Source organism: Oenanthe melanoleuca, chromosome 12 (genome assembly GCF_029582105.1).
Source record: "Oenanthe melanoleuca isolate GR-GAL-2019-014 chromosome 12, OMel1.0, whole genome shotgun sequence".
Classification (NCBI taxonomy): Eukaryota; Metazoa; Chordata; class Aves; order Passeriformes; family Muscicapidae; genus Oenanthe; species Oenanthe melanoleuca.
In genome coordinates, this window is record NC_079346.1 from 15,477,788 (window position 1) to 15,504,602 (window position 26,815).

At 44.3% G+C, this 26,815-nt stretch overlaps 1 protein-coding gene across 1 annotated transcript in view; it reads left to right on the forward strand.

Moving 5' to 3' along the window:
- The first annotated feature begins 665 nt into the window (after positions 1–665).
- Positions 666–26,815, forward strand: part of LOC130258355 (high mobility group protein HMGI-C-like) — a 51,428-nt gene continuing 25,278 nt past the window's right edge. Inside the window, exon 1 of the mRNA XM_056501647.1 lies at positions 666–758. The gene's annotated coding sequence lies outside the window, so the exon portion shown is untranslated. The remainder of the gene's footprint in view (positions 759–26,815) is intronic.

Here is a 26,815-nt window from a genome sequence, read left to right on the forward strand (position 1 = left end):
TGTAAGCACCAGTCTCTGCAGATGAGCAAAATGAGGATTTGGATGTAGGGATTTGCCTTTCAGGGAGCATACAGCATTGGTAAGGCAGCATAACCCAGAGAGCAGAACGCTCACGGGATGAGAGAGACACTCTGGCTTGCCAGCTGCTGGCTGAATCGGGGCCAAATTGCTGAGCAAGCAATAGTTTTTCACTTTTGTCTTCCTGGCAGGTTTCTGGTTCAAAAACTCGGTGCCTTTAGACCCAGACAGATCCAATGACTGCATAGAAATGGAATCCACGTGTAATAGACATGCTGTGACACTGTGTGTCAGAAAGGACTGCCTGCAGGTGACTCCCCTTCTGGCCCAGGCAGAACTCTGCTTTGCCATCTAAAGCAGGTGTATGCGATTCAATTATTAATACTGCGCACTTCTTTGCGGTGTCATTTAGTTCTTAGAAGCAGCCACCCCGTCACGGAGCCATGCTGCTGGTGCAGAGTGACGGCGGATACGGGAAATACGGGAATGGCTGCAAACACTCGGGCAACGCGCCGTGCCCAGGGCAAGCCCGAGAGCCGGGCTGAGCGGCAGCGAGAGGCACTGCCGGGCACAGGGGCTGCCTCCCCGCCCGGGCCGGCCTAACCCAGCCCAGCCCAGCCCAGCCCAGCTGAGCCCGGCCCACCCACGTGCCCCGTGCGGGGCCTTCAAGAGGCGCCCAGCGCCGGCTGCGCCCAGGCCTCAGCAGCCGCTCGGGGCCGGGTCCCGCTCGCCCTGTGCCGGTAAGCGCCGTCCGCCGCTCTGGTGCCCGTCCTCCTGAAACACCTGGGGGGTTGTTTCGCTGGGGTTTCTTTGTGTTTTTGGCGTGCGTCATCTTATAAATGAGAAACAGAGTCTTGATATTCAGCAAAATTTAGATTGCTTTGTTTTATATAGACAGAGCAAGCAGCGCTGGGGAAACGTGAGAGGTCACTGCACGCTTCCACCCAGCTGGGTTTGCAGCTCCCTTTTTATAGGATGGTTTTCCTTGTAGTAATCAGTAATTGTTATTGTTTTGTTGTAGTAGTTCTGCAAGGTAAGCAGTGATGGTCAAAGAAACTTCCAAACTTCCGTGGGACAGCTCTTGGGACAATTGGTCGTGGAACCATCTGGTCTTGGCAGATAAAAACCAGAAGTGGGAAGCCTGATCTTTAGCAGATAGTTAGTGATTGATTACACAAAGCAGGAAATCTGATTCTGCAAAAACTTTCAGACTATGGACCCTCCCCCCCTTTTTTTTTTTTTCTTTTGCAAACTGGTATACACAATATTCATAACAGGGGGATTTAAGCAGAGTGGGTTTAATCATATATTTGCCTTTATCTAGGTCCATGTTCTTTTCTTAAGTATTCTGGTTTATACAAACTCCAAAACTTCTATGATTAACGAATCATTTGTCAATTATCATGATCAGAAGTAGTACAGAACAAAAGAATGGAGGTAGAAAGGGAAGCTCAGAGGGTTCCCCAGCCTGTAGTTTCCTGTCCTATGGTTTGCAAAGAGAGGAGTGCTTTAACCTAATATGTCTCATGGTAATTGACGATCTCATGGTAATTGACGATTCTAGTTAGTGTTAAAAGTGTTGTTCTGGTAAAATATCTGCCCCATACCCTGGTTAAAGTGGAAAAACTATCCACAAACCCCAAGTGCTTGCCACATTTATAACAGTCTTTATAAGTTCAGAATGTTCTCCACAGTTGTATCCTATTTGCCTCATATCACCAGGCTTCTAAAGTTGTGATAACTAGCACCTCTGTAATTATAGAAAATAAGTGTTTCACAGTGTTGGGCAGGAGAAAGCTCCAAGTTGTAGTCTTGGCTCCCCCACAAGTGTTTTTTCTACCCACTGGTTGGTTTGTGGAGGTGCTGGTGCTGTTTCAGCTCCACTACACAGCTGCTGAGCTCCCTGAAAGGGTTGTGATTGTGAGATTCCAGAGCTGCATAAAGTATCATTATTATGTCTATTTTTATAGATAAGAAAAACCATGCTTGCAGCAAACAACAACAAAAAAAGTATTTCCCAGCTTTGAATGTGATGTGCTATTACAGTGCCTTATATCAGTGAAATATAAGGTATTCCTCAAGTTGTGTTACAGCTGCAAAATACGTTTCCTGAAATATTAGGCATGCCAGACAGTTTGGATGTAAATAATAGGTATGTCCATTGTTGGCTTTTTAGAGCAGGAAAGCCATTTATTCCAGTGCTATCTTGAACCTTCATTCTTTGGGGGTAACTGTTGGGTGTTTCTGTGCCCTGGAAATTTAATTTATCAGAAAGCAAGTTTCCTTTGCTCCACTTCAGGCTATTCCCTCCAGAGAGGTTAAGCTGTACTTCAGGCAGCAGTGAGCCCTGAGAACAGAAGACAATTTATTGAGAGTTTCATAGCAATGTTAATCTAGAGCAGGTGTCTGCTTCAAAATATTGTAAGCCAGGTCTCTGAAAATCAAGGTGCTGACTTAAAATCTTTGATACTTGTCATATATACTCTTAGAGAAATCACATTTCGTTTTTACAAACCTGACATACAAGTCTCAGCTTTTTCATGGTTTCCTTTTCAATGCAGTTATTTTAGCCATTTTATTTAAAATTAAATTACTGTTTAATTAGTAGTCCAGACACTGGAGCTTTAATGAAAGAGTCAGGTATGGCTATATCCCTTATAAAATAGGTGAGATTTGGCAGAGCCCTTTTAGGAATTCACCTGGACTGTTTTCTCAGGCTCCTTTCCTCCCCAGTGAATTTATTGTAATTAAGAACTAGTGCTGTGGCTGCACTGTTGGATTGGTATCAGCATAAACATGCAGAAATTTATTATTCTGACCAGCAGGAGGTTTGATCTGGGGGAGGGAGCAGACTTTGGGGACAGCAGATGAGCTGTGTTTTAATGGGGTTGGTTTTTGCTCAGACTCTGAAGTTAAAAGTCTGCAGGCCACTGTCATAAGCAATATCCCCTCTCATGCTTCAGTGGGATGGGATTTTAGGCAAGAAACACTGCCATTCTTGACAAGCAGAGGAAGCTGTTCTTGCCCCATTACAGATGGGCCTACGTGTAAAGGACCTACAGCAAGAAAAGGCTGAGTATCCAAGTGAAAATACAGCTTTTTATTCTGCATGCAAGACCTGCAGCTCTCAGGAACACGAGTTAATTGCAGAGCGGTCAAGAAACGAAGCAAATATGGAAATGTGTAGTACTGTACATTCTGTAGTCTTCTCACTTCACCCACCCCCTTCCTTCGTGTCAGAGCAGTGATCACAGCAAAGTACTGGGTTTTTTTCCCTCTTTGCTGATCCTGTCAAACCTGCAGTGTCCCAAGCCCTGTGTGTGTAGCACAGCACCTGCTGGAGCTGGTGAAGGGCATCAGTGCTCACAGTCACAGGGACACTCAGCTGCATCCTCACTGGGAGCTCTGCTGCCTGGGATGAGGAGACAAAGGTAAAAACTCAGGGCAGGAAAAGCACTGGGTTTATCTTAATGTCATGGTGCTGGTATGGTTGTCAGTATTTCCTGGAATGTGTGCATGTTACAAGATGTGTTCTTTATGAATTTTTTATTGATCTTGCCTCAGTGACTATGATTAATAGTATTTTCATCCAAAAATGTCAACCCTGCCAATAAATCTTTTTTTTTTCTGTCCATGCTTCTGTTCCTTCAATCCCTGGAGAGGATTGATGAGAGAGGAAGCTGAAGCTGAGGGGGAATATTCTCAAGGACCACACCATCACCATATGTGACTCCATTAACCCAATCAAATTCCTTTATTACCACCTCTTACTGTGGTGGCATTTTGCATCTGCTTAGTGGGGGCATCTGTGTTAGATCTGTGCATGGATGACAGGAAAAGATTTCTTATCTCAAAGAATTCAGTGCCTAATGAGCTGTACACAGGGATTGTATCAGACTATATTCAAAGATTATTAGGAGCACAGTGCTTGGAGATAAAGTATTTTACAGCTTTTAGAGGAATATATAAATGCCATGTTTGTTTCAGAAGGACTCTGCTAGATTTCATCTCTTGGGCAGAGAGGCAATTATTTCCTAATCACTAATCAAACAAAAGGTGATGCAATAGCAATACATCACCTGCTACCTACAGCTTGCCCCTCCAAATCTGTGTGCTGAATTGTAGTCTCTGCTGGTCTATCCCATCTATCCCTTCATATTAAAGCAAGAGGGAAGCTGCAGTTCAGCAGTGGTTTTTAACTCAAAGCAGATTATTCATCAGAACTGAAAGACTTTTTTTTTCCAATCACTTGCCAAAATCGGAAAAAGTTTGTTTGTTTGTTTTTTCATTTAAGTGCAAGCTCAGAGCTGTACAGTATTTAGCTGATTGCCTTCTTTATGGAGCTCAAGGTAAACTGAGGTACCTAAATATCTTTGTGGGCTATCTTAAACACCTACTGGAGAGGAAGAATAGACTGTGTGTGTTACTGCTCTGCCTTTGAGTCTGCAGCTAAACCACGTTAAAGCTGCATGCTGTGAAGGGTTATAGGCTGTTTCTGGAGTCAGAAATTCTCCAAGCACTGGGTGGGATTCCAGGAAAGGGGAACCAGTTATTGTCAAATGAAATTATTTCCCCTGAATTTCTCCCCTGGATTTGGAAAAACTTCAAGAAACGCAGCAATTTGGCATTTTTTTGCCTTGGTAGCTGAGAGAATTTCTGGGATATCAGTTGAGAGAACCAATCCATAAATAAATTGATTGAAGATAAAATTGAACACTTTTTGCTTTTGCACATCAGAGAATGGGGATGTTGTGTGGTTCTGTTTGCCTGCTGTGGGCACAGGCACTGATGTCTGTCAGCAAGCTGGCAGTGCTGCACGTGTTCCTGTGCAATATTTGTGTATCCCAGTCGCTCTGTGCACACTGCTGGTGTACAGCTGCTCTGCCTGTGGCCTCAGCCAGCAATCCTGAGGTGCTGAGGTCAGAATTAAGTCTACATCAGTGCCCTCAGCAGGGATTTTTCTCATTAAGTGATGCTGAAGTTCTGTTTCCTAGTAAGTTCACACGTGGTTGTGTGGAGTCTCCATAAATGATTGTGTGTATCCCCAAAGGATGTATGTGTTGTTTTTCAGTAGGTGTGTAAAACTATGCTGCCAATTTTGCACAAAAATATTTACTTTAGATTCATCTTCTGAGACTGAAGAGGCAAACTGGGAATATTTGTGTAATAATTACTTGTGGAGGGCCAGTGTCTGAGCATGTCAGAAATTAATTTGGTGGAACGTGTATGTGATTAGTCTGGATGCTGATGCTATCTTGATGAGTACATTCCTTCATTTTTACTGATTCTTTTTCATGAGGAATGTACAACAGCACTGTAATGTTGAGTTAATGAAGGTTGGGTTTTATTTTGGAGGATGTATATATAATTGTAGGGAAATAAAACATCTGTGCAATGTATATTGCATATCTGTATCTGTCCTTAATTGTTAGTTTTTATCTTTGCATTTTCAGAGCTGGAGACTGTGGAGTGTTATTGAATCTTTATTGCTTCTAAGATCCTAGATTGATATTTGGAAATAGTGAGCTATATAACATCACTGATATGACTCTGCTTTCTGTGCAATGCAGCTTTAGGTTTCTAAAGAGTCAAAGCTGCATGTTAAAATAAGATGGGGGTGCAGACTCCACTTCCTGGAGCCTTTGCTTTTGTTCTTTCTTGATTTCAGTTTAAAATAAGTCATTCAGAATAAAAGCCTATTTTTGTTCTTTGTGGGTGGGAAAAAAAAAACCAAGCTTGGCTCCCTCAGTTCTCATCCTGCACATCAGTGTTATGTATGTACACCCAGTGTTAGTATCTGGGAGATACCAGATAAAGCCTTCAGTTACTTTGATCTACTAGTCATGTGTTAAAAGCAGGAATAAAAGTTCCTTTCTAAAATACAGAGATGTTGAGATACTTGCAGTATTGTGCCTTCCATCCCTCTGCCTTTCACAAATGTAGGAAACTAATGTGGAGGGACCACTTGGAGCACTGTGTGGAGCAGACCACCCTTACTGCAGAACAGAGATTTTGAAACACAAGGCCTTAGGAGAAGATGTGCCCTGCCCAGCTGAGGGGGCAAGTGGAATTTCTGTAGTCCCCAGAAGTTAAATTTAAATAACAGAAACAGAATAAAAAGCTTATGAGGTAAATTTTCCTTTCCCTCTCTTCCTCAGGGCAGGGTTTTTACTTGGACCATTTTTGACAGATGACTGTTTAGCCTGTTCAAAAAAATTCACATGGAGACTCTACAACTTCCCAAGGCAATCTATTCAGTGTTCAACTGTCCCAATCATTATTCACATTTAATCTGTGGAGGACAAAGGCTGACACAGCCTTTCCATACAAAAGGACTCCTAGAAAATACAGAATCTTCAATTTCAGTGGGCTATTTCTCCTGTAATGTGTGAGCTGGTTCCTTCCCAGCAGAGGCAGATGTGGCAGTGCTTGGGCACATCCAGAGCTATTTGTGAGCCTGAGGGCTCAGGAACTCACCCCTCCTTACAGTGTGAGACCAGAGGATGGGTGCCAACTCATTCCTTGTTCTTCCAGAGGTTCTGTATAGCTAGAACTTAGGCATGTGGTCCATTTTTCTGGGATTTCTGGATGTGTGCAGGAAGTATGCAGCAAACATGAGACCCCTGAGGAGGGCAGGGCAGCTGCTTTTGAAGAGTGACTGCAGCTGCAGGGGTGTTTAGCACCCATGTGTAATGTAGGCAGGGAGGGGAGAGAGAAAAAGGGAGGAGGGATATGAAAGAAGAGGGTTAAGAACATTCACCTAAGGAAGAGTTGGCAGAGATGCACAGGAAGGAATTTCGAGTCCTGGTAGCTGTGTGCTGTTTTCAGAGTAGAAATGCAGAAGCTCAGGACAATTTGTATTTGTCAGTGTCCCAGTGCAGCAGAGCTGTGATGTGAGCTGGCTGTGCTGCTCTGTAAGCTGTCACACAGGGTGTGTTTGAGCCATGAGTTAGAGTTGTCACATTGGGGTAGGATGCTGAAGGACTGGTCCGACCAGGAACTGTCACTTTGTGCTGCACCTGATCCATGCTCTGCTGCCACCAAACAAACTGTAAGAGGAATTGCATGATTTTTTTTCTAGGGGAATGTGTGCTGACAGGGAAGTCTTCAGCTGTAGGAAGGTGTGCTGTTAAGGGTTGTACTGTCACAGCTGGGGGGTGGCCAGAGGTCCTCACACAGCTTGATGAAAAAAACTTGCTGCACTGCCTTGCTCTTAAGGTAATTGGATGTCTCAACAGTTAAGTGTTCTTGGTGGACAGTGGCCACCTGGGTTAATTCAGATGCTGGTCTTGTGCTGTTTAGCAAGATGGTACTGGAGCTTTGGAATCTGAAGCAGAGAGAAGTACCTGAGACCCCCGGGTCCTTTGTGTGCACTGGCTGTGATTTCCCCTCCCCCAGATGCACACAGCATAGCTCAGGTGCTCCCACTGTGTGCTGTGTCTGTCCCACAACAGCCTCTCTTAGGTGGCCTGAGAGCTCTCCCTAGCCAGTACCTTTGGTTTTCTTGGTAGAGGAGCAATGTGTGTGAGCACTGACCTCCTGCCCCTGCTGTAACTCAGGCAGGGGGGACACTGAGCTGGGGGCAGCCAGGGCTGTGTTCCAGCATAGTCTCTGACAGGGAGCTGGTTTGTCAATGGTTTCCTGGCATCTTGGACTAGCAAGCCATTCTCAGCTTTCAAAACTTTATTGTCAAAATTTTAACTGATGACTGTTAAATTTCACTGTTGCATTTGGTTTGGATCTGCTGCAAATTAAATCTGACTTCATGAAGCAGTCTTTACAATGCTGTCTGCTGGAAGGGATCCGAGAGCACCCCCTGAGCCAATCTCTGGGTCAGGTTGCTTTCCCTGAGCTCTCTTTGTGGCTGAAGCAGATAAAATTTTTCCTTGGTTCTCATTCTGTCAGGTGTTTGAGCATCCATAATATTTTAATTAAAATGGCAAAATTGAGTAAATCTAATAGCTAGCTCTAGGTTATACAAATACCTTGGACCTGAGAGGATTTTTAGGTACAGAAGGGTTAACTGCACAGTTTCATACTTGAATGGAAAAAGAATGACACCTTTTTGTTATCAGCCGTTTTGGTGCTGTCTTTTTTAATCATTTCAGGCTTTGAACTCCTGCTCTGAAAGAGTCTGTCTCTTCATCTTCAGTGGCTGCCAGGTCTGGAGGTCTAATCAATGCAGGTTATTGATAGCAAATCAATTAATGCAGACAAAAGATCAAAATTAAGGGGCTTTCACTAAATTAATAAGTGATTCCAAGTCTTTTAACAGAGTGCCTGAGATAAGGGCAGCTCAGTCTTCTGGGACAGCAGCCGCTGGTCCTGTTTCCAAAGACAATCAGCTGGAGAGAGCGAGCTGTGCTTTTTACATCTCTTCCCCCATTTAAATAACCTGTTTTGTTCAATAGGAAGTGCTCAAAATCTGAGTCCAGCAAGGTTACCAGGAAGCAGGTCCTAACTGAAAAGAGCAGATTTATCTGCAGAAGGATGTGATGGTCTCATTCAACTGATTGAGGGAGGACTAATTATTTCAAAAGCCAAATTTATGTAAGATCCCAGCCAACACCAGAGTTAAGGTTAACTACAGAATAACTACAATAATGCTCTTGCCAGACCCAGCCCTTCTGCCCTGTGGCAGGCCCTCTTGGAAGAAGGTGGGCCAGGCTCAATCTACTTGCAGTCAGTGATCCTGCACAGTTCCCTGCCAGGAATGTCAGAGCCAAGATGCCTGACACTGTGGGGCTGGGAGTTACTGCTGCCAGTAAATTCCAGCCCCATCAGCCTCTCCCAGGAGACTGGCTGGAGACCTGGAGACTGGGAGCTCTGTACTGGTTAGAACACCTTTTCCACCTTTCCTCCTGCTTTAACCAAGGGGAACAAATGAACTGTGCTGTGCAGGAGGAAGATAGCATCTCTTACAGTTTCCATGTGCTGCCTGTTTTCCTGCCTAATAAGAAGGGCCATTCTTTGAAATGCCAGAAACTCTCCTGCTGTGACAGTAGATAACGGGGATGGAGATGGAGCTGGATTGCAGCAGCACAAATAGAGTGTGTAGCTCCCTGAGGATGAAGAGTGGCTCTGGTCACTCCATGAGTCTCACTTGCAGTGTGGTGGAAGCACTGTCTCCCTGTTTGGGCCTGTCTAGGTTCAGTCAGGTCCTTGTGCCATTGGTGCCTGACCCTGTCCAGAGGGGCTGGATGCTGTTCTCAGGTGCTGAGCAGGCTCTGGGGGCTCAGAGCAGAAGTTATGGTGCCCTGCTGACACTTTCAAGCTGCTACAAGAATGCATCTAGTGGTTTGGGTTTCTCCATCTACTTGATCCTATGATGGAAGGGAAAATTCTGAGTTAAATTCCTATAGTTTTTTGGCTGCAAGCCTAATTGCAAGCAATTATGTGTTAAAGAATACTTTGTATATGCTGTGTGAAAGATTTCTCTGAAATGGCTACAGCTTCCAAAACTTCTGACTAGAAGCTTATGCTAGAAGTGCTAATATTTGTGTGAATAGATGGAGATATATGAATGTAGCCCTTGTCATAGCCATGTCTGTGACAGCAGAATTGTGCCTGAATGCCAAGCTTTACTGGGTCCAACTTAGTGTAATCAAAGGTTCATCTTTGCTACTTTGTCTGCTGAGCTCTGCCTGGATGTTGCCACTCATTGCCTTTTTTATTTCTGGCTCTGAAATCTGGTATTACCTTCACCTGCTTTCCTTTAGACTTAAAACAGCAACACAGCTGATGTTAGTTGGTCTAATCCACTGGTGACCTGCCCCCATCCCAGAGTTGTGGAGCTGGGCGTGTGGCACAGAGCAGTGGATGCTGTAGTTGGCACTGAGCCCAAAGCTTGGGTCTCATTGAGAGAAGGACTAGGTGAACTTCCTAGCCCAGATTGGACAGATGAGTTGGAGCACTGAGAAGTGACTCTGAGGGTACAGTGCTGCTGTTCTTTGTTTCTGTGCCTGCTGGGCATGACTCTGCTGTACTGTCTTGGTTCCTTCAGGCAGGGTTTGCAGCCCTCAGATGTGCAATCCTTTCCCTTTCTTCCACCGCTTTCAGTTTCCTCCTCCAAATGCCTGCGCTCACTGCAGTTCTCAGTAACTGCTTAACCTAGAAATTCATTGCTGAAAAGATCTGACATCATAACACCCTGGAAAAAGACTTTTCACTCCCCTTCCCCCTTCCTGGTCCTTCTCTTTTCTTTTCCCAGGATACATGAAAAGCTGTAACTACTAAATCAAAATCTATTTGATTTTTGTACTCCCTTGATAACTGGGCAGCTGATCCTTATCACCCAGCTAAGGCTTATCTGCTGCCTCCAGCCTCCCTGCTGCAGAATTGGTTCCTGTGGGGACAGTGCTGGGTTATAAAGTGAGTCTGATATCGTGGTCAGGGCCTTTTGCTTTCTCACTGTGGTCATTGTTGGAGATATGTTCCCAAGCAAGTGGCTTGGTTTTCTGGAAGGACTGGGCCTGTGGGATTTAGAGGTTCAGAGATGATATATTTTTAATCCCCTTATTACTTTTTTAAAGTCATGAAGTGGTGTCAGGGAAGGTGCAGGGGTCAACAGCATAGGCTAGAGCCAAGGTAATGGGTTGGTGGTTTTGCTTTAGCTCTTGAAGTTCCCAGGTGATATCTTGGTCTTGTTAGGCAAGCACTGACCTACATGTGTGTTGTTCATTTCAGCCTGCTCTGAAAACAGTTCTAATAGAAGAAAAAACTGCCAACTTTTGTGCCTGGTATATTACTGCTAATTTTGATCTGTAATTGTAATTTTTCTGTAACTTTCAATGAGGTTTACCAGGGTGCTGAAGAGGCTGTAGATCCGTATCTGCACAGCTGGGTGTAGGTAGCTCACTCCCAGCTACATAACACTGGTAGGATGTGGGAATAAAAGCATTCCAACCCCATCCCTTCTGGCTCAGTCATGTCCTAACTGCAGTGATTCAGCTCTCTGGAGCCACCGGAAAGTCTGCAGTCATGTTAGTACCTTTCAATAAGCAAGATGAGGAATCAGGGACTGCCACAGCTACAACCATGCTGGTATCTGATTTAGCTCTGTTCTCTCTCACCTCAAGCTAGTGCCCAGATTGTCTTTCTTCCCTGGAACTGAGGAGTCTGGGCAGCACACACAGCGCTTCTTTTTTTTTTTTTTTTTTTTCTTTTTGGCAGTTTGGTTCAAGATTAGTTGGCAGTGCAGATAAAACTGCATTTTGCAGTTCCAAGAAGAGTGGTGCAGGGTAATTCCTGCAATGGGTGATGTAAGAAAAACGCTGAGCTAAGGGCAGTGAGGCAGCTGGTGAGACTCAGCCAAGTGACAGAGATCAGCTGCAAGAAGTATGAAAATAAAAAATTGAGATTTGTAATTGTAAGAGCTCCTGGGAAAGGTCTTCCTGCTATATTCTTATTCCCAGCAGAAGTCACTGGCCTGTCCCTGCTTTAGCAGCAGCCACTTGGGTTGTATAGGGCAAAATAGAGGCTCCACATCCTGCACCTCAGCTCTCCTGGTCAGCTGCTGCTTTGACTTGTAAAGCTGCCCCACACCTTTCATCTGCAGTGATGTTTTTAAAACTAGCACAGCCAAGCTGGCAATGTGTTTTTGTGGCTCTGCTTACAGGGGAAGGTGAGGCAGTCACTTAATGCCTCACTTTCAGTTTTTTCCCTCTCCTGACCTGTGTGTTGATGCTCTCCTCCTTTTGTCTACAGAACCTCCTGGTGCTGGATAGCCAGGCACTGGCAAGCTGCCCCAGTTTGGTTACAGGAATATTTCTGATCCTCTCCTTGCTGGGTTGTGCACATGAGCAGATCTGTTCAGTTCACACGTTCAGCTCATTTCAAAACTCTTACTTGTGTCTAATAACTAATAAAAATGAAACCGTGTAAGAGCAAGTTGAGTGTTCCCAGACTGGCTGCTTGCTGTATCATGGTGTTCTCTGTGATGTGAACTTGCACAGCTGAGTTATAAAACCTTCAGCTAGGCTGATAAGTATTATTTGGAAGTGCTCCCAAGCACTTGTGTTGACCACTGAGATAAATGTAGGATTTTCTTGCTTTCAAATGGGTAAAACTGTTCCAGTTGGTGGTTTTTGCAGCAGCCTAGAGCAAGCCAAAGTCCTAATGTCCTGTAGAACTCCATGGCTTGGCTGTGATGCTGACACTTGGCCATGCAACAGGATCAGCTGGATGGTCTGAAGCATTTTCTGCTACTGAGTGGGTTACAGCCCCTTCTCTGCACCCAGGTCTTAGACAAGGAGGGATTGTGGTAACACTCAGATAAACCCTGGCCGTTTAATGGTTTGAAACAAATTCAAGAATAGGTGTTTGCAGCAGTGCTGCACTCAGAAAGAAACCAGCTTCCTATGTAGGTAATACTTGTCTATAGTCTAGACTGATTATTTTATATTCCAAGACTGTATAGTTGTATGTGGTTAGGATACAAGAGCTCAGCTCTCTCTGAGCAGAAAAGTGCCTTTGTTTAAACCACCCAGATGAAAAGCTACTGCCTTCCCAGTGTTTTAAACTGAAATGCCCTGTTCTGTGCTGCACTGGAGTTGAATTAAATGGGAGTGCTGCTGCAGCCCAGTGGACACACAGTAATTTGCCAGGCCAAGGAAACTTCACTGTTTGCAATCACATGGCCATGCCATGCTTCTCCTCTGGTTGAATTAAAGTAACTTGATCACAGCTGCACAAACACTTTAGTTTTAAAAAGACTTTGAAAATGCTTGTGCAGGTATTTGTCTGCACCAGCCAGATCTCAGCACTCCAGTGCAGGAAGTGGATATGCAGACATGTTGGCTTCCCATCCACAAAACCTATGCCCATCCTAGTGCCATCTCTGGACCAGCAGAGTGCCTTGGATTTGTGCTCTTTACCAGTGGGTTTCTGCAGCAGGAGTAGGAATGTAGGCCTGGAATCAGTCTGATATTGCTGATTGGTAAAGTGTTATGGTGGTAGCAATGGGAGGATTTTTTTCCTGTAAGGAATGTTATGTATCTGCTCTTTCATCCTGTCACTCAGTGCCTTCCGGGTCAAGTGTAGAGACCACTCAAAATCCTGAGACCACCATGTGGAATTACAGTTCTGCAGGACTTTGTGTTACAGCTGTGATTTAACTTGCTCTGTTCTATGTCTCACTTCAGAACTGGCACAGATATCCTTGTTTTCACTATCCTAAAGCTTGTAGAGAGCTGAGGCAGCCTTGTAGCCTGCAATGAAAGGTCTGAAGTTCCACTGTGTTTGGGTGGAGCTACCAGAAGTGAGTCCTTGCTGGCTGTTCGCTTTTACTTCAGAAATGGCAACAATAAACTCTCCTGAGACTGTCCTGCAAGTGTTCCCTGGTACACAAAGGGCCAGCTGGTGGTGGAAGTCCCATGTCTCATGGAGTGGCTTTTTTCTCCAAAATGTAGCTAGACTCCAAATCTGAAATAGAAACTCAAGTCATTGGATTATCCTGCTCCTGGAAAGAGAAAACAAGGTCTAACAAGTGTTACAGAGCTCAGATGCATCCCACTATCATTTGCTGCTGTGGATACCCCAAACAGTGTTGCCTTCCCATTAAGGCAATGAACTGAAGTCTGCAAGAGGCAGTAAAATGACTTCAGGATTGTTGGAATTTCTGTAGCGTGGCAGCAAGTCATTGTAGGGCTGCCAGCTGACAGAAGCAAAACCATTTGTCCTTACAGTGTGGAAGCACAGAGTGTCTAACCAAAATGCAATTTCTCTTCAAATAGATGTGTTGGGTGAAGCTAGGAGGGGGAAGGATGGCACAGGGACAGTGGCAGAGCTGAGACCAGCCTTGCTGTCCACTCTCTGTTAGAGCCCTGTTCACTGGGAGGTACAGTTTTGGCAATAAATGTTTAGTGTGCAGGTGGGCATTATTTTATTGAAATAAAATAGTGTAGTGTAATTTGAAAGCAGTCAGGATCTAAAAAACCCTCAAGAGCAGTGATACTGAGCAGTTGGCATTACTGCCAGCGTTGATAGAAACACAGATTTGAGCTGGCAGAAGCACAAAACTCTGCTTTAAAAAATGTTTGACATTGGAAAATGAAGAGTTTGCCACTATTGTCCTGCTGGATCAGGTAAGAACTCATCAGGAGACACTGGACACAGGTGACTGCCACTGTCTAGTTCCTGGACACCAGTATTGTCTGTAATAGAAGTGGTTCTTATTTTTGCTTGTTTAGAAGCTCTCAGTTTTGATTGCATAAAATAAAATAAACAAGATTTCTTCTCCAACCCAGGCAGTGAGCTATTCCACACACATCTGTCAAAAAAACACTGCTGTAGCAAGGGATTGGGTTGGGCTTGCACAGGGTTTCTGTTTCTTAGGCCATGGAGGATGTTGCTGTAATTCTCAGCACTGAATGCTCCTTGATTTCCTTGGTAGCAGAGTGTGGCAGGGGACAATCTCCTGTTTCCTGTTGAGGGAAGGGAGCTGTTTGCAGGTGGGTGGGAGATGGTACAGGTGCAATTAAAAAAATAATAAAAGTAGGGACAAAATTATTCCCCTGCATACAAGTATTTTATAATGCCTAAGATGAGCAAGAACATGGGTACTCTTAGGGCTTTGAGACACAAGGCACTCACTATTATCCATCCTGCTTTTCTATGCATTAAGGCTTTTAAAAATACCACTTCCCTCCTCTTCCCACTTATTGCAGAAACAGCATCCCTTTATTCCTTGTAGAATACATACATGCAATTCTTTTTGCAAACAGCACAATTTCTCTTTCACCTTACTAAAGTGGAATTCAAAATTTTAGCCTGACTTCCCTGAAGGGTTGGTGATGCTCAGTGCAAGGCAGTTTATTCCATCTGATGACTTATTATCATCACTCACTTTTCTCTTTTATCTCAGAGTGGTTAAGTGGTACACCCATACATCCCTAGTTTAGTATGAAAGCTCAAATCTCTGTTCAGCAGCACTGGCTTTGCTAAGACTGTCCTTTTAGGCTGTATTTAGAAGAACTAGCCCACATTATTGGTTTTCTGTCCTGACCAGCTTGATATTTATGTTCAATAGAGGCAAAAAATGTGTAGTACATGTGTTTGGTACATCTCTGCAGGGACATCCAGGAGAGGAGGAAAAAACAGGTGGAGATGAAAGACCCTGAATGTAGACCAGCATAATTTTGGGTGTAGACTCCAGGTCTGACAGGGAAAGAGAAGGGAGTTGAAGCCTGGGAGAGGTGATGCTGTATTTCTGATCTGAATGAAGACATCCAGAACCTTTTCACACTGTACCTGTGCTCTTTCCTGCCTCCTTCAGCAGGAGGCTTGGCTGGTGTTACTCTGTGTGCATGTGTATAAATAGCAACACCTTCTTTCCAGTGTTAAGAAACAAAACTTCTGTGGTAGGAGAGATGGATTTCAGAGAGCATGAATGAACTCAGTAAAGCCTGGTGAAGTATAACCCTCCCCTCTTCTTGGGGGAAAGCTGAGCAGCAGCTATGGGATGACTTGTCTAGGACAATGTGTGACAGAATTAGGAACAGGAATCAGGAATTTAGTACTTAAGACTTTGGCTTTCTGACAAGATCATCTGTCTGTCATCAACAGAATGGAAACATATGAATTGTGGCTTTGTCTTTAGGAAGAAGAGATGAAATCCAAGTGGGTTATTTCAGTTTGGCCTGAAAGGCTCAGTGGCAGGTGCGAACTTTCTGCTTCCTGTCATCCAGCTCTTAATTGCAGAATGTCTTTGCTGTTTGGTGTAGCATTCTGGATTGCCAGGATGTTGTACTGCATCAAGATGACACAAGCATTGCTCTGTTGCTGTCTGGTACCAGCTTTGCTGGAAATGGAGCACAGGCTGCCAGAGTGAGGTGCCCACTCGTGGCTGTCCCTGCTGGCTGCTCAGCACCCTCTGTGTTTCTGATCTGGAGTGAGCACTGAGGCTGGGTCAGCTTCATGTGAGCCAGGTTTCAGCACTGAGGCAGCTTGTTTTAAGGGGAAGTGATGTACCACATTCAGCAGCAAGAGTCCTGACTCCATGCCCTACTCCAGTGTAAACTGGTGAAACTTTTTGTGGCTTCAGAAAGCTTTGGGCTGGTTGGCTTCAGGAGTCTGTCAGGATGCTGCTCTTGCCATGGGCATGTGGCTACAAAGGAATGGGGGAGAAAAGCAGTGATAGAATGAGTGAGAAGAAAGGGGCAGGAATAAAAATTGAATCCGGCTCCATATTCTACATGGGAAAATTAACATTTCTTTTAAGCCAGCAAGATGGCAGGGCCTGGCTGCATAGAGATAAGTGTGTACAGCAGCTGCCCAGTGGGGTTTTACATGTTGACAGTGTTTAGCATGATGCATTTAACAATTTCATAGCCAAATTTTCCCAGTGATATGACATAAGGTGAAAAAATCTGCAACAGGAAGGTAAGGTGTATGTGCTGACTCCTATAAGAAATACCTTCTCCACTCTGTGGCCTGATGAATGCCTGGGTGAAAGAAGAGGTGAGGCAAGCACGTGTGCAGGACCAGGAGCTCACATCACCTGTCTGGTGAAGTGACAAGGGGTTTAATGAGGATTCCCTGACAGCAGGCTGGGCTGTGCTGCCTGTACAGGCACATCAATGCTCTCTTGAGCTGGTTGTTCAGAGTTGTGCCCTAATGAGACCCACCCTATCATTTGCAGTGGTGAAGCCAGCTTGGCTGTTCCTGCCTTCTTCCACAGTAACTGGAACACCAGTATGGTACAGCTTGAAGTGAACTTTTGCTCCTGTGGGGAAAGGGAAGAGTTGTTCTTGGTGGTATCTGTAACATCTAGAAAAGGAGTTTTTGTCTTGAACCTCAGGTGGTTCTGAATTTCTGCATAGAGATGGGAATGAGAGGCCAAAGGGTGGATCCAACAGGATTAAGGTTCATGTTTGAGTCCTGTTCTACTTCCCCATCTCCCATCCTGAATTTGGATTGGGAAATGGGGGCAGCTGAGATGATCAGCTAAGAGACACCCAGTATGGTAAAAGAATGAGTCAAATTTTTAGCAATGTATCTATCAATAAAAAAAGTCTGACAGGTCTGTGACAGCTGTCTACTAATGTATCCTAGGAAGAGGTACTAAGGAAGGGCTGCCTCATTTCAGCCCTAGGGAAATGTGAGTGTAAGAATGTACAATCTAGTCCTCAACAAAAGGAGGCTGCAAATAAGAAAAATGGTTCCAACCATCAGAGTGAGGTTGTGAAGCATCTTTCCCATAGAAACAGGGGAGAGAAAAATCTAATTGTCCAGGATATTGCTGATGAATTACAGGGTTTAAGTGCCAGCAGGAGCCACACTGGACTTGAAAACACAGAACTCCCCTTCTGAGCCTCACCCCAGATCCTGTATTTTTAAATTTTTCATGTTAAGCTCCTAGCCTGGAGAAAAGTGATGAGAAATAAGCATTGCTGCTGCAGTCAGGTCCTTCACAAAGGAGCAGAACGAGACCACTTTGAGCACTTTGTCAGCAAAGTCCAAGAACTTAGTATGGAAGGAAAGGAAGACATGTTTAATGATGGCCTATAGTTTAAACCTGTTTTATCATCACTGGCTTGTTGTGTAAGGAAATTCCAAGATGAACTATCTACCCCAAGTACAAATAGGTATATTTTGCCATGTACTTCTTTACAGAACTGCAGGGCAATACTGACAAGCTGAAGTTGGTCTGGGCAGAGGAAATGAACCATCAAATCTCAGCAGAGAGTATGAAGACTATAATGCTGACTGCTGAGAGCAGTACAAGATCCCTCTTGAGTACCAGGGGAGAATGATGATGAGATTTTCACAGGGTGAATATGCAAAAGAAAACAGTGCACAGTGAAACACGGGCAGGAATACTTTGGTATCAGGAATCATCTTCATGTCTTCTGGGATTCTCCTAAGTTAAATAGCTGATGCTTTAGAAAATTGACCTGTATTATTTCAGGGATGTATCCCACAAATTTTTATTAATATGCTGTTAGGAGAATGTTCTCATTTTCTGCAATTAAACAAAAATAAGTAACTATTTAACATTCTGTGACTGAAGCCAGAAGCTGTATTAAATTACTGTACGTGCAGAGACAGATACCATCCAGAGAAATGGATTTGGCCAAAATAAGATAACTATGAAGAATGGAGTGACTGGCTGCTTCTAACAGATTAGAAGCTACTGTTTGAGAAAGGAAAAGACCAAATGGCAGGTTTTGCTTTGACATTTTTATTAGCAGTACTTTTTCTCAGTGGCTATTCCATCTCAACTCTTCTGACTTTTCTTTCATGTTGCTGCCAATAGTCTTTACACGTGAAAATGTCTTGTATGGTCAACAACCTTGTTGCTTTTTAACAATGGTTACCATGTAAAGGGACTTGTTGGGCTGGTGCTCTCTAGTGCAGTTGTGAGTGCTGAAAATGTTGTATTGTGTTTCTGTAGTTGACAATCTGGGTGTTTCCCTGAGTCAGAGGCTCCCCCTGTGTTGATACTCTGTGCAGAGCTAAAACCAGAGCTCAGCAAACTCTGGCAGTGTTCTTCCATGGCAGGGCCTGCCCATGTACATGATCACCGATAATCAGCTGCACAGGAGCAGCTTGTTTTCTGCTCTCTGGCTTGTTGGAGATGATAAATGAAGTATGAAGAATAATGTGAGATGTTTTTCTTAAGCTACGTTAAGCCCACTGTGCTGACAGCAGCAAAACAGAACTTGTTTTGACAAGAGTTGAGTTAACATGACACAAAAGCTAAACTCAGGAAAGATGAGGATCTGTCAGACCCTGGTGATTTTATTCTTTTTTTTTTTTTTTTTTTTTTCCTGTTGTAGGTCATTTTAAAAGCTTCTCTCCCCAGTACTCCTACCTTCCCTGGTTTTATTTTCTGAGCAGTTACCTTCTCCACAGTCAGACTCCTTGTTTTTTGGTTTTTTTTTTCCACTGATCTTTGTTGCTTCCAGCAAAAAGAGTGAAGTTTTATTTTGAGGCTTATGGTTCATTATAATATTGGTAGTGTTGCATCTTCATGTCTTTGACATGTCACTGAGTTGTTGCTTCCAGGGAGACACATTCAGCTCGAGAGGAGGAAGGCTGTGTCAAATCTCATGACATGTTTCTCTGCACCATGGGGCATGTATGGGGAGTGAGGACCCCAACACAGATGGCTTAAGCCTGTAATCCTTTTCTGTCTTCTCTCAGGCAAGCATGGGGGTTTCAGCTCATCTCCAGGGCATGGATCAGGCAGGACTTTCTGTTTCTGTAACCATCAAGGGGCAATTGCTACCCCAGTAGGTCATTGAACCAGCTCATTCTGCCACAGTCTGAAGGATGGATTGCTTGAGGTCTGACATTGTTCATGCTGTGCTGGGTATGAATAAATCCTGTGCTCCAGTAAACTGTTGGCATAGCAGAGGTTGGGAAGGTAGTGTTGTCCCTCCTCTCTCCTGCAATGTTGGACAAAGGCTTTGCATTACCCTGAAGGTGGAAATATTTGGGCTTAAAACAATCAGAGTGCTGAAGGTGAATGGACTATGACAGTCAGTGATAAGTAAAATAAATGCTTTTTCATGGATCACCTGGACTGATCCATGGGGGATCCTATGGCTGCATACTGAGGTTTCTCTGGGCTTACCCAAGTTCCCTTGCTCAAGAAGGGGTGCTTGTGCTCTGGTACACCCCCAGCATGATGCTGAGAGGGGTGAGATGGTCTGTGCCCAGTAACCAGGCTTGTACAGCCAATTATAATGTTTCTGTTCTATAGTTGAGATTTGAGTTAAATAACTCTGCTTCTGGATATTAATTAATTTTTTGTCTATGGGTATTTTCTCCTCTAGGTAATGGTACTAGTGATCCATAGGAGCTGTTCTCAACAGGAAAGGACTTTTCTGGTGTTATCAGTAGGCAAAGGTGGCTTGAAAACTGCTCACTTGTAGAAATGTGCTACCCTTCCTTCCTCAGTACTTGTTCAGCTTTCACCAGTCACCAACTGCTGGAATTGAAAATCAGTCTTCCCTGATGCCATGGGGCTTGGATGACAGTCCAGTTCCCAATGGCCAGGTCACAAATGGCTCTTCTGTCAGTGAGAACCCTTTTTTAGGGCTGCAGGAGCCAAGGAGGGCTTGTTCCTTGCCAGGCCATCCTGACCAGATTGCAGTGAGCTGTGCTAGGAAAGTGCCTCCATCTGTTTGCATCCCTTTTCAAACTGCTGGTCCTTAAACACAACATTGAGTGAAGTGGTAAATGTTGGTAAAGCACTCTGGGATTGTGAGCTGGGAGCAACACTGAGGTTTATTAGAAGCCTATAGAAGACAGACATTAATAATGCTGAACCTCTTTCTGCTTTCACTGAAAGTGGCTGCAGAGCTCCCAGTGATCTCAGCTGGGCAGGACAGAGCCAGGAGTGCAATGCTTGTCTTGCTGCTTTGCCCCAGGTGGTGTCAACAGCCTGGTTCTGGCAGGTAGATGGAGTCCCATAATATGCAGAAAAAAAATTAACAAGCTTTGTGTTACTGTCATGGCCAGCTGTTTTGACCAGGGTTTTGCCTCTGTGTGTCCATGTGCAGGTGCTCTTTTGCCTCCTCCTTTCCTCCCCAGCCAAGGAAGCACAGACAGATGTTTTTCTCACACCTGCAGAAGCTTTGGGGTTAATGTTGGTGTCTAATGCAGGAGTGTTGCTCTAGGCTTTGTATGAGCACATAGATAGGCCTGGATGAAAGAAAATGTCCTCACTACAATAGAGATGACACTAACAACCATTTCTGAATGTCAGGGCAGCAGCTAATATTATAATTGCTAAATTACCATAGCATCTCTTCTGAAGATGTAATGGGAGATGAATGTTGGGCAGCAGAGGTGCAATGAACCTGAATCATCTGTGGTGGGTGATTTGTTGAATGGAGCTCTGTGTGTGGTGAGGAGCTGGATCTGCTCTGTGGTTTTCTAAAGGACTGTTGTGCCCATCAGTGGCCAGCTTAATCTTACTGCTGCAGTGTCCACCCAGCTCAGTGCTCCATCTGTCCAGAAGCCAGGTGATAAGACAGGATGTTTTGCCCCAGGGGCTTTGCCCCTGTCAGAATAACTCCAATTGCCCTGGGTGTTTTCCTGTAGCACCTGTGTGCAAGAATGCAGGTGCTGAGTTGCATTTCCAGCCTTGCTGAGAGCTATGAGCTGCACACTGAAGTTTGACACTGTAATAATAGATTTCTTTTGTCAGATGAAATTAATCTTGGATTATCTGCTTCACCAATCCAAATACAGGCTCCTGCATTAGCATCCACTTTCCTTAAGCTTGAATCTTTCAGGAAATAGATGCAAATTGGAAAACCTACGTTAAGTTAACTGAGGTTGTAAATCCCAGCCACATCACACGTGAGCCTGGGAGGCAGAGAATAGCTTTCAAACCATTTCCTGCAAATTGAGAGTGAGTGCTGCACTCCCATACATTTTATTAAAGCTGTGCTGAGAAACAGACCTACCAATACAATGCCCCTGTGCTTGCAGCAACCACTCCCATTTAGAGAACAAAAAATTGTCATCTACCTCCAGCCAGTGGCACCCAGATGAACTTCTGCCCTCTGAATTAACACACAAAACTTTGTAGGAGTCACTCGGAGCTCAGTGTATCTGACACAAGCTTGCTCTGTCAAGAACTCTCTAGGGAATCAGGAGCACTTTGCTCTGCCTCTCCTTATCCCTGCCCCCATTGTAAAATATGGCTTTTAATTACCTGTAAAATTTGTCTGGTTAGTGAATCCACAGGGAGAAGGTGAGTGGATGCACAGTCAGTGGTGTCAGCACTGTGCTGCAGTGCAGAAATGTCTGAGCTGCTGAAGAATCATTCACAACTGGAGCAGGATTGCCAGTGTGAAATCTTTCAGGGCCTGGACCCTTTGATTTGGAATGGCCTGGCAAACCTTTCTGGATCAGCTGAGATAGTCTGTCCTTTGCTGTGTGGTGTTTAACCCTGTCTCTGCACTGCATCATTGCTGAGTGTAGGCATCCCATTGCCTGAGATTTAATTTCAGGAAATGCTTATGTTTTCTTGGTTACTTTTTGGTTGGATTTTTTTTTCCATTTTTGCAGTTCAGATGATATTCTTTCAACTGAAGCCTTGGAAACTCCAGAACAGTAGTCCAAGCATGATTTTAAAACATGCTAGAAGTGAAAATGCAATTAAGGTATCTTAACCTCCTTTACTCTGCCCTGCAGCAATGCAAAGGAAAACAATTTGGTTTTAAAGGTTATTGTAATCTAGAGCTTTAAACTCTAACATGCCTTAATCATTACTGAGTGGTTATTGAAGAAGTTTGTCTTCATCAGTCATAAGCAACTGCTAAGTAAAACATGCCTTTTACATTTTTATTAGACAAATAGCACAGTGGTTACTGTGGCCATTTTGTGAAAAACTGAGGCAAGTATCAGCAAATTAAATAATGTGAAGTCTCAGCTGTTGATATTAAGTAGAGATAGTCATACAAGAACAGGTACTATGTTCATTACCTTTTTGGCTTCATCTGAAGAAGAAAAATTGTTATATTGTAAGGTTTTATTTCAATACAAACAAGATGTTTCAGCCATGTTTCAGTAGCTCCCACTCCTGCTCTGCTTGATGCTCCTGGAGACTAGTCACAGATTTAATGTGAAGACTGGCATACATGTCTTTTCTAGCATGAGAGCTGGGCCTGTCTTCTCAGAGCTGCACTTTCCTTCTATTTCAAGCACAGAGAGGAAGGACCAAGGCAAGGTTTTTGTCAGGGATGCAGCAGGAGTGATTTGCTTGTCCCACAAGGGGCTGCTCCCTGGGTAGCTGTTGCCAGCCTGTCCTCATGTGATCTGCTGCCAATCTGCCAATATGATTTGTAGGCTGTACAGGACCATACAGAAGAAGACTATACCTCTTATGTTGATTTATCTTATGAGGCAGAGAGGTTGGAATGCATGGTTTTTCCTTTTTTGTAAAGATCTTGCAAGACAAAGAAGAACCCGCTATCTTTTTCTGAGGACAAGGTTTTTAATTTTTGATTTTGTAAAGTGAAATTCTTCATATGACATGAAGGCTTTTATCTCTGTGCCTGCACTATAATAGATCCTCCTGTAAACCAGAGGATGAGGATTTCAAAACCTGTCATTGTTGGTCTTGCCTGTTATTTGTGGTGTGAGGAAAGCTGACTCAATTGCACGCTTGGCAATGTTGCACCTTTGTGAGAAGGGAAGGACAGAATCCCATGTGGATCTGTGCTGCTGCAAAGCTGTGTGAGAGCTGTGCTTGTACACCTGCAGCTCGGCTGTGCTGGCCAGGGGGTCACTGCACATGGCCCTGCTTAGCAGGTGCAGTTTGGTTAGTGCCTGATCTGACACTTCATTTGGAAAGCATTTGCTGTCCTCTCCTGACAGTGTTCTGTCATCTGTATTTTTTATGGCTGGTATAATCTGAAAATCAAGTACTTTTGGCAGTTTTCATAGCTCCATATAGTACACTATATTCATCTGAGCAACTGCCATTTGTCTTTAATCTGTCCACATCCAATTATTTTAAGTGTCCACAGGTGAAGCATTAGCGGCCATGTGTTCTTTCTGTTTAAAAAAGGAAATTCTCTGTCATGGCTGGAGGTGGGAGCTCAGTTCCTGGTCATCCATTGGCATGTGATGTGACTTTGTGCCTTGGTTCTCTCCTATGTGCAATAATATTTCACCATTCCTCTGTTTATAACAGGGCCAGAAGTCTACAGTGTGTCAAGATGACCATGGGAGATATTCACATCAGACCTCTGACATTAGTTTAGTTCCACTGGAGAACAAAAGTTTATTCTGTATTATCTCTATTTTGAAAGTAAGAGCAGTGATACTTGAGTCTTCTGTAGCAGACATGGTCTGGGTAGGGACAGTTAATGAAAGTGAGGAAAGCAGGATCAAATAAATTGTTTGTTGTTCAGTGTTTATCAAATGATTCATGTTGGCAACACAATGGTCCAAACTCTGTTCTTAGACTTGCCATGCAGGTGCACAGAGGTAATAATGGTAAAATGGTGTTACATTGGTATAATTGCATGGTATGTTTAAGAGCTCTTGGCTGTAAAGGGTTAGGATGTTCAAAGAATGCCAGAGCAAGGCTACTTTGGCCTGAAGTTGTAGCTGAATGTTCAGCATCTCTCTAATCTTCTCCTACCTGGACTGTGTTTCCTGACCTCCTTGGGGGATTTTGATCCACAAGTAGAAACCCCAAATCTATTACTTGGCCATAACTGCCTGTGGGGGATACACCAGTCAGTAAATCCTGGCACTACCTTATGGAAACAGGGAAATGTTTGGAGAGAGACACAGGAATTGGACTTTTTGGCATGGGTTTTCCCACCATAAGTGCTTGGCTGATAGGAAATTTCTCCTCTCAGAAATTTGAGCTAGCAGAAGTAATCATCATCTCTTTAGGGGCTATTTGATGATACTTGGCAAAAAAGCTTGTGGTCTCAGCTGTAGACCAGGTAGCTACTGCTGTGTGGGGGTAAATAGCCTTCTAGTTTTGTCAGTAAGTGTCCCCTCAGTCACTGGCAGTCACCTCTTGGCCAGAGAGCTGAACTGAAGTCATGGAGACAGAACCACCTCCATGCTCAGAGACATTTGTGCCAGCTCAGCCTGGGAGCTCAGCAGCATCAAGGGGGACAGCAGGGCTTGGGCTGTGTCCCTGGGTGCCAGCAGAGCCCTCAGCCAAGCCCTGTTAGGCTGTTGGGATATTCCATAAAGCAAGAGGCACTGCTCTGACAGCACCACTTCTGCTGGCTGCTGTGAGGAGACCAGTGACCCTGGATGTGGGTGCTGGGCTGGCTGAGGCAGGCACCCACCTGTCCAGAGCACACAGGGCCCATTAAGAGTTAATGACTACAGTTAGAGCAGCAAGAGCTGGAGGGTTCAGAAGGATGGCAGAGGGTGTGAAACACTATAACATTCACATTAATTTGAAATGTCTCCTTTCTGGCCAGCAAGAAGTGCCCAGATTTTTTAGCCAATATTAATTTTACACTTGGCACCACAGGAGAGTGTGAACTGCTGAGTTCACAAAGAGCCCATCTAATAAACAGACAATAGAAAATCAGAGAAGTGAAGATTGGGCTCACTTGCCCAGGTGATGAGTATAATAACCATGAGGGCTGCAGAGGGCAGTGGAAAATTCTGAGCAGTAATGAGGAGTCACAGCAAGTGCCTGTGCCTGGGCTCTCTTGGCACAGGTAGGAACCAGGAGAGAAAGTGGGATGGTGCTGCATTGTGTGGGCAGGAGGAAGGCTTGGATCAGGAATGAGAGACAGATGAGGAGGAGGATATCACATCACAGGTGTGCTATAGGGATGGAGGGCCAGATTAGAAAAGCAAATTGTTCCTCTGCAAATGAATCCTAAGCCTGATTTCCATCTGATTTCCTTTAGAAGAAGGCTTGAAATTTTAGATGGGCTCCCACATGCATGGCTGATGCTTGTCAGCTCCTTTCTGCCCCTCCCTGTTTGATCACCTCTCCTTTAAATGAACCTTTCCTGTCTTCTGGTGGCCTGTAGGATGCAGACATCAGGCTTTAAAAGCTGCCCAGGTTAGCCAAGTGAATATTGCAGAAGTAAGAGATTAATTTGATTCCAAGGAGCCAGATGCTGCTAGCTTTCTAACAAACCTAGAGGAAACTCTTCAGAAACTGGAGATATTTGTAAAGAAAACAGGTTGGTTTGTCAAACATGTTTGCCTGTTTTCCTTAGCTTTCAAGCAGCCTGCAAAACTAGTTTCTTTTATTCAATCTTGTTGTTAGCACAAGACTTTCCAAAATGAGAACTACTTTATTTCAGACTTATTCATGGGCACTTAAAGCATACAGAGGTCCTTGTGCTCCATGCCTTGGCCTTTTCTTTCTTCCTGGGATAGTGGAGTCCAAAGCTGGATAACAGACTGAGGACTTAATTTCCTGCTGTGGCTGAGCCAATGTTCCAAAATAGATTGATTTTTTTCTGCAGGATTGTTCTTTTAGTTCCCTTCCCTTTTCTTCTTAATGAACACTTTTCATATCTGTGGAATCTGAATTCTGCCTCAATTGAAGTGGCACCACACTTATCAAAATTCAAAGCCTGTATCTCAAACCCCAAGCCACTGAAATCCCTGGCAAACCTAGCACCTGGTTAATGAATACATCTTGAGGAGCCAGTTACTTTATTTTCATTTCTGTCACACAGTTAGTGTTTTTGATCTGCCCATTAGAGAAGCAAGGTGAAAGAGTAAGAACTTGCCTGTCTTTGCATTATCTGCCTATGACAAGGTGCCAGTGGCTGCTGCATCTGATCAGCTGTAATATTCAGAACTGATTTCTGGATAGAAAGCCACTGATTTTGTTTAAGATCAGAAGAGGGAAAAGAGGCACAACTTCCCCAGCAGTTGTGATCCTGTCACTGAGATTAAAAACAATGAAATGCATGACATGTGACGTCCTTGGAAAGAGAGGAAATCAAAGCCCTGGTAAAGAAACCAGGGGAAAACAAAGTGTGCTTAGACAAAGGAATGAGGGGATACACATGAAGTGCTTTTGTTGGAGAGAGGGGGCAAATAGACTCCTTTAGAAGAATGATGAATTCCCAGAGCCTCTGGTGTGAAAAAGGAAAGGCTTGTGGAGACTTCATAAAATATACCAGGAATGAGGACAGGGATGGGAGATGGGTCACTCTTACAGGGGCATGGAGTAGCTGTGTGCAGAGGATGGGGGTGGCACAGCACCACCACTGGAGACTGCACTTGGGCAAAGACAGCAGCCTGTGGGAATGTCCTGGGCAGTTGGCAAAGTAAATCATAGTGCAGGGACCTGGACCCAATCTCATTTGACACTGCAGCT